Below are 8437 nucleotides of genomic sequence, written 5' to 3'. Positions count from 1 at the left end.
GCATGAAGCAGCACAAAGATCACATTTACTTGTGGAGTTTGAAGCATCCCATTTCCAGCTGGTGTCTGACCCTATAAAAGTCATTATCTGGTGCAAGTCAAAACAGCCTTCCCCTTGGATGAATCAGCAAGTCGTAAATAGTTGTTAGTTCTCAGCTTCTGTGGCCAGTTCTGGGGTAGGCAGCTATGAAAGGCTGGCGAAGATTGGAGAGGAAATTTTGTCTGCTGCATACAGTCTCCTGATTCAAGCACAGCAAATGAAGCAGACAGGGCTGTTCTATTAATTTCTGTAGTGCAAAAGCAAAGACCAGCAGCTGCCAGCAGGAAAGGGATATTTGCTTTCTAACTCCTCTCACCTGTGTGGGTGAAGGAAGCTGGCAAAACCAGATATCTCTCTGTTCCCCTTTTAAATTTGGGCTGAGGAAGATGCTTCCTTTATAACATGTGACTCTGAGAATATCTTTTCAAAGGATAGCAACACCTTTCTTTCTCAATGTGAATGCCTGTAAGGGCCACAGTTTAGATCTTCAAGTGCCACACGCTGTGGGCAATTAAACGGTTCTGATAAACATGAAGGTGATCTTTTATCACAGACATCTCTCTTCACAAGCTGTGGTAAGTGTATCCTTCTTAGTGTATGATAAACATGCTAAGCTGCCGATTACAATTTTTAAAGGCAAACCCTGTGACAGAAAGCCATACTGCTGATCTTATCTTGTAAAGATGCTGCATGCTGTATGTTCCTGAACTTCTGTCTGTGCCTATCTTCTTATAGTGTAGAGATAGAAAATTATTTGTTACAGTATTTGTAGCCAATTTAATTTAAGATGAAAAATCAGTGAGTAGGAGGAGAGGGTGGAGGGGGGGGGCAGGACCTGCTCCATTTACAGCTCTTAAAAATAGCATCCGAAGCCAGAAACTCATACAAAACTGAACTAGCCATCATCCACACGCAATGCATTTCCAAACAGAGGATATCTACAGTACTTCCCAATTATGTTCAGTTCACTGCAGCAGGTGACCCCAATTTCTTTGAAAAATCTTTATAACAGTTCTTTTCAGAAAACCTGCATGGGGTGCTGAGAATAAAAGTCAAGGCCATAGAGTTTCACTTATTTGGGCTTCCTTCAAATAAAAGTGTGTGTATTACATGACCAGGGAGAGAGTTGGAGGACAAAGATGTGACACCTGCAAGCTGGCATTAAAAGTCGATGGCAAGACAAGTTGAAGATTATCGAAATGAAATTTTGAGACGTCTGTAGCGTTCACCACCCGGAAGGCCTACACTATGCCTTTATTTCTTTCTCTGATTGCTTACATACACCCTGTGACTGTTGTGTGTTGGCCCAGCTCCTGGTGGCGCTCATGCTGCCCCGGGGGACCCAGCAGCAGTGAGGTTGACCTGGGTAGCTGCTGCACATGAGGGCACATCCTGGTCCCTGGTCTGATACTGCAGCTCTGGTGCAGCAGGGAGGCCCGCTGTTGCCCCAGTGGTAGTGGCCATAACAGCTGTTATGAATATTTGGCTTCTGCCTGGCAAGTCTATACTTGGTAGGAGTGTGTATATCTTGGTAGGAGTGTGTATATCTTGGTATATCTGGTAGGAGTGTGCCTCCAACAGAGCTTTGTGGCATAGTCCTTGATGTGGGTGGAGCTGTAATGGTGAGGGACGGTGGGTAGTCTTGCGGGAATGTCCATGCTTGGCTGAGCACGTTTTTAGCTGTACATCTAAGGCTGTGCTCACTGTAGCTTTATGGATATTTTCAGAGTAATGCCACATACATCATGACTGGTTTTAGTTAATATTTATTTTAGTTGTGTTGGCTTGAAAAGTAAAACAAATGATGCAAAGTAACATGAAGGATGCAAATGAAATTTGCTGATGACACTGTGAGGAGGCACCAGCATAAAGAGGATAAGGCTATCATGGTGGAGAGAACTGCATGACCTCAGGGAAAAGAGTAATAGAAATGGAATTAAATTTTATAGCACAGAGCATAAATGGTCTTAGGCTTGGGGACTATTATCACTTTTTTGCTTTACACTGGGAGCTCATTAGCTAGGGATGACTGATGCTGAGAAGGATCTGGGTGTATTGGCCATGGGACAACTGAGAGCCACCATTGCTGTGAAAAGGCAATGGCAATCCAAAAATGTCTCTGACAGGTTATTTTCAGTAGGAATGAGGGAGAGTTCATACCATTTTACAAGGTACTGCTGAGACCCCATCTGCAATACTCTCTCCTATTTTAATCAGCCAGATCTAAGAAAGAAGAATTAAAATGGGAACAGTTTGCAATGAAAGGTTAGGAGGCATCTGAAAATGGAGAAAAGGCTAAAAATCACCATGCTGGAGGAAAGCATCAAACTGATTTGGAATTTGTCTGATTCATTACTACAGCTCTTTTTTTATTATTATTATTATTTTATTCAAGGCTTTTGACACGGTTTCCCATAGGATCCTACTGGACAAAATGTCCACCATACAGCTAAATAAAAACATCATACGATGGGTGAGCAATTGGCTAACGGGCAGGGCCCAAAGGGTTATGGTAAATGGAGCTGCGTCAGGCTGGCGGGCGGTCACCAGTGGGGTCCCTCAAGGCTCCATTTTAGGGCCGGTACTTTTCAATATTTTTATAAATGATCTGGATGTAGGAATAGAGGGTATTTTGAGCAAGTTTGCTGATGACACCAAACTTGGAGGAGTTGTGGACTCGAATGAGGGTGTAAAGGCCTTGCAGAGGGATCTGGACAGGTTGGAGAGCTGGGCGATCACCAACCGCATGAAGTTCAATAAGAGCAAGTGCCGGGTCCTGCACCTGGGACGGGGAAACCCTGGCTGCATGTACAGACTGGGCGATGAGACGCTGGAGAGCAGCCTAGAAGAGAGGGATCTGGGGGTCGTGGTAGACAGCAAGTTGAATATGAGCCAGCAGTGTGCCCTGGCAGCCAGGAGGGCCAATCGTATCCTGGGGTGCATCAAGAACGGCATCGCTAGTAGGTCAAGGGAGGTGATTGTCCCGCTCTACTCTGCGCTGGTGCGGCCTCACCTCGAGTACTGTGTGCAGTTCTGGGCACCACAGTATAAAAAGGACATGAAACTGTTGGAAAGTGTCCAGAGGAGGGCTACGAAGATGGTGAAAGGCCTGGAGGGGAAGATGTACGAGGAACGGCTGAGGTCACTGGGCCTGTTCAGCCTGGAGAAGAGGAGGCTGAGGGGAGACCTCATCGCAGTCTACAACTTCCTCGTAAGGGGTTGTCAAGAGGCAGGAGACCTTTTCTCCATTAACACTAGTGACAGGACCCGCGGGAACGGGGTTAAGCTGAGGCAGGGGAAATTTAGGCTGGACGTCAGGAGGGGGTTCTTCACAGAGAGGGTGGTTGCACACTGGAACAGGCTCCCCAGGGAAGTGGTCACTGCACCGAGCCTGTCTGAATTTAAGAAGAGATTGGACTGTGAACTTAGGCACATGGTCTGAACTTTTGGGTAGACCTGTGCGGTGTCGAGAGTTGGACTTGATGATCCTTAAGGGTCCCTTCCAACTCAGGATATTCTATGATTCTATGATTCTATTTTATTTTTGGTATGTATTGCTTTAGAAATGGACATTTAAATGCTAAATAAACAAAATACAATTTGTTTTACAACAGAGAATGTCTCCTCTATCAATTTGCAATAAAAAAAAAAAAAAGAAGTGTGTAGCTTTGTGCTAAAATGGCCAATTTAAATTGGATTCAAAAGTTATAGTTCAGCCATCAGCTTGAAGTTTGTTGCAACATGGGCCTGAATATGTAAAATCATTTCCAGTGGTCCATAAATCACTTTATAGAATTTGGAAGTGTAAAAAAGAATGTCTCCTAAGCCAGCACAAGTTAATGAAAATGAAAAAAATATAGTAATAGGAAAGAAAGGAAGGAAGGGAAGGGATGGAGAGGAGAGGAGAGGAGAGGAAAAGAAAGAAGAGGAGAATTAGGAAAAATTCTGTATTTTCACAGCAGTCTTAATTAATACTATTCTTATATGAACATGATTGTACTTCATCATCCTTATTATGACACTACACACTTTCTGGTTAACTTATCCTACTTTTGCTGCTTTCCACACAGATGCCATCTGCATAGCATGGCAGGCTCGTACTGTGTGACCTGAAGCTGGAACAGGACATCTTGGTCATAAACTTAAAACAAACTTCACAGTTGTTTTTTCTATAACTCTTAGTCCTGGGTCTCTCTGGAGGCTCTCACTCTCTGTGGCTAAGTGGTGGCAAGTTGTGGGGGGTTAGCAGTTTCCAAATCACTCCACAGCTGCCCTGTGGTCAGTATTGAACCTGGGTCACTCAAGACCGTGACGTCCATCCTTGTCCTGATGGCTCTTGGCTCCTACAGAGGAGGACATGCCTGGAGACATGTCAGTGAGTGATTGCAGCTTCAATTCCATTCCATTCAGGGGTCTGGAGGACCCTGAAGAATTGCTGTTGACTGACTGTTATTTCCTGAAATTTCTCTCCATTTTCCATGGATGGGTTGAGGAGGTGTCTCTGAGAATGATTTCACTGGTTTTCTTCTCCACAGCTTTTGAAAGGAAGACTGGATTTTATTTTTTTTTCATAGAGATCCCATTCCTAATTCTGAAAACTGCTGCATTTCCTCATTTGGGGGATTGAGCTGTGTGTTTACTATAAGAAATGCAATAGATATTAAATTCAAGAAAAAATTTTATGTTTTCTTGGAAGCTGCTTGACTTCCCTGGCTTTGTCTTCTCTTTCAAGCCACAAGCCTTCAACATCGGTGACTGATCTTGTGAGATGCCTCACAGTTACCTGTTTTTTTCACTTAATGCCAATATACTCTGGTTTGGGAAATAAAATATTGTTTAAAGAAATTCCAGGGAATTTTAATGGAAAGGTTAGATGAGTGAAAGTTCTGAAATACTGTTTTATTGGTCAGCAGGCTACTGACCATGTAAATTACTCTGTGTCCTGCTCTCCTCTGCCCTTTTTCCTGAGGGACCCTCACAGCCTCTCTCTTCTCACATAACCTGAAGTGTGTCTGGTGCTTGACTAAAATGTGAGTATTCTGGTTGTGTGACGGGTGCAAGTGTGAGCATGTATATGGAGCAGCTGTATACATTACAGTGTATAACTTAAGCAGGCTTCCCTGTCTTGTTGCCTGTCCAGATGTTTACCCAGCATTACTGGATGTGTTTGGACTACCTGCATTTTCAACAGCTAATAGTTATGTCCTGTCCTGTAATGGAGGATGGGTGGGGATGACCACACAATACCTCCATACCTCCATACAGGGTGCAAGCCATGTATCAGTCAAAAGTTTGGACTCCACTGGCAAAAGTCAACAGTATGGTAGTTAGTTTGAAATAGAAGAAAAACTCTAGGCATTAGCTGGCTGATTCAAAGAGATATTTGCACTGAGCATCAGTATGCAGAAGTCTAGGAACCACCTGCTGCAACATTTTGTAAAATATGTTTTGAGACTAAAATGCCAAATGGTATACAGATGCTAATCAGCTAAAACCATCAATATCTGTTTTCTGAGCATGGATCAGAGAACAGTATCTTGGATACAGCACAAACCAACAGACAATATTGTTGTAAAGCAGAGAAAATATCAGGTCATACTTTAATTCTTTTCAGTTGTCCAGGGAGTTTATTTAATCTCCACCACAAAGGGAGGATTCACAGATATATCTAGCTGAGGCAGAAGGGATGTTGTAAAGGCGTATTTAATGGCATGTTGTTAAGATTTTATCATGCCTGCATGTGAGCTTGAAATTATGGAAGGTGCAACAATTCTTTTGCCACAGCAAAGATATTTTTTTAACATAGTTTGCGATCTGTAATACATAATCTTTACTACAGATAGCATCCTGAAGATTACAGGTTTTATGTATTTCTTGGTCAATTTGAACTCCTATTTTATAGCCTGTGAAAATACCTATATGCACTTCTGTACGTCAGCCGAGGATATTTATAATGTGGTTTTTTTGTTTGTTTGTTTGTTTTTGTGTGTGTGTGCATGTGTGTCCTATTGCTTCAGGAACATCAGGAACCTTTCTAAAAGGGTGCTAGTCTCAAGCATCCCTGTATTAAACAGTCTCAGATCATCTCCTGAAACATGTCTTCTCTCTATGGAAGTGTCAAGAGCTGATTAGGATTTAGAATGGTTTCATTGTCTCCTCCAGCTTTGTGAAGTTCAGACATCCTGGAACTGAGCTGTGAGAGTTTGCAAAGTTCAGCCTCAAACTTCAAAACTTGGCTATTGGTATAAAGAAAAGTGAAGGTTCTTCTGGGGGATAGCATCAACTACTCAAAAGGCAGTTAGTCTTTATTATCAAGTTTTGTAAAATGTTCTTCAGGAATGCCACTAGTTTCTTTGCAGTAAAAAATAAATAAATAAATACATTGCTCTCAGTATTGAAAACTGAACCCTGTTTTGTGTAGATCTGCACACAAATAGGATTGTCTGGTGCAATTTAAAACTACTTGGAAGTATGATTTTTTGTTTGTTTTTGTTCTTTGTTATCCTGCTCCATACCTGAAGCTCATGGGCATTGCTGCACTAAAACTAAGCTAATAAGTGTAAAAACATCCTTGAAAAACCTGCTTCTGCAGCGTTGTATGTTGGCTCAACTATTTCTGCTTCCTTAAATAACTTTCAGTCCTGCTGTGATGCTAAGTAGAGGTTGTTGGTTTTCTTATTAGCTGTTTCAAATTCTTCTGTTATATCAGGCATAGTTTTACCATCTCCTTCATAGTGAAAATAGTGATAATTTGGTAGTAACAAAAAAGTACTAGGGTCACAAATAGTGTATCAATCATGCAGGTTGCCAGCAATTGATTTAGCTATGAGCTGTGAGTGAAACCTGATGTTCAAACACTTGTTATTGATCTGCCGTGGTTTCCCTTCTGAGTAAATGTCAATCATGTCCTACTAAAGCTGGACAAATCCAGTGTGTCTTTGTTGTACTGCCTATTGCTCTTCATATGATATGTTGTCATCACTGTTCAGATTGAGACATTCATTGCTGCACAATATTCTTCTGACCCACTTCTGTTTTGCAAAAATACCTCTCCACTAACAACAAAGCAAAATAAAACCCACTAATGGCACAGGTGCATTGCACATCATTTTTCTTTTGGTTAAGTTAAGAAATGTAGATATATAGTTTCCTTTGAATGAATGAGACATTTCAGGTCTTGATCTTTCCAGTACCAATCTGCCTGAGAAACTTCCTCTGTGTTAAAAAAACTTGTCCAGTCTGAGGGGACAGCTCATGTTTATAGGACTGAGGCCTTGGAGTGCATGGGTAACTTTCAGTGACAATTGTAGTTATTTATCTGAATCCTTCAGGACTTTAAAAGACAAATAGGAGTTTTGAGGTTTTTAAAGAGAAATTGGTGGAACAAGGAAAACAGGGTTAATATTATAGCATGGCTAATTATTTTGGGTACTGCTAAGTGATATATTTTGAGTGAATTTCTTGTTTTCTTAGGGATTTTCCCTCAGAAATCCACAGTTTCAGACACTCACACAAAAATAAAGGAATAGAATTTTAAAGCATGGTCTTTCAGGTGTGAGCCTGGTTCTGGCTGCTCACTTCATCATCATCCAAATTACGGCAGATGTAGCAGAAATCATCATTATGTAGGTTGAGTTAACATTTTTTATTTCAAAAATTCTGATGGACAGACTTTGCTAGGTATTTGTTTGAGCTTGTCTGTTTGCATGTTTGTTTAGGCCTTTAACATAGCATTAAAAATAGGATGGGCAAGCTGTTGTCACTACTTCTCTCCCACATCAGTACAAATCCATTGCAAACATTTGCTAACTATATTAATGGTAGCTAGGTAGCTCAAGGTAGCTAGGACATTCACACACTTTCATCAAGTCAAATTAATCTCAACACTTATTAACCCAATAGCACAGTTACCACTGTTATTGGAACTTAAGCCTGCACATACCTAGCCAAAATTTCAATTACTAAACCTAGATGAAAGAAACAAGTTAGCACATCTTATATGCTGTTGCCAAAATAATCGCAGTCTATTTTAGGTTAAAATAAAAGATTTAAAAAAAAAAAAAATCAGCCTATAATCACAATGTATTTTTGCACATTATCAAGTTATCGTCTCAGGCACAGATTGGTTTTCTTACATTTCTGAAAGGCCTCCAATCTCAAGAATTAGTATTTGAGTCAGGTGAAAATTCAGTACTTGCAGACAGCACTCTTGCAGGGAAGTGAAAACAAACAAAAGCCAAGTGAGGAGTACGTTCCGACTACCAGAACGAGCAGCATTAGAGCTGGGTGGGACAAAGTTGTCTCTGGTTCTGCATTTGTTAAGCTCTCTACTGGGTAGAAAAAAAAATACTACAGCTGACGGTGCTATCATGCTGGCTTGTTTCTCAAATCCTTGTGC

At 41.3% G+C, this 8437-nt stretch overlaps 1 long non-coding RNA gene across 1 annotated transcript; it reads left to right on the top strand.

The window, feature by feature from the left end:
* Positions 1–333: 333 nt before the first annotated feature.
* Positions 334–6445, top strand: LOC311429634. Its single transcript, XR_014688310.1, has 2 exons — positions 334–614; positions 6057–6445. It is a non-coding gene; the product is annotated as an uncharacterized lncRNA (long non-coding RNA).
* Positions 6446–8437: the final 1992 nt, after the last annotated feature.

This window comes from Aythya ferina, assembly GCF_964211825.1.
Source record: "Aythya ferina genome assembly, chromosome: 1".
Taxonomy (NCBI): Eukaryota; Metazoa; Chordata; class Aves; order Anseriformes; family Anatidae; genus Aythya; species Aythya ferina.
The sequence above is the reverse complement of the archived record's forward strand: the minus strand, read 5'-3'. Positions and strand labels throughout refer to the sequence as shown.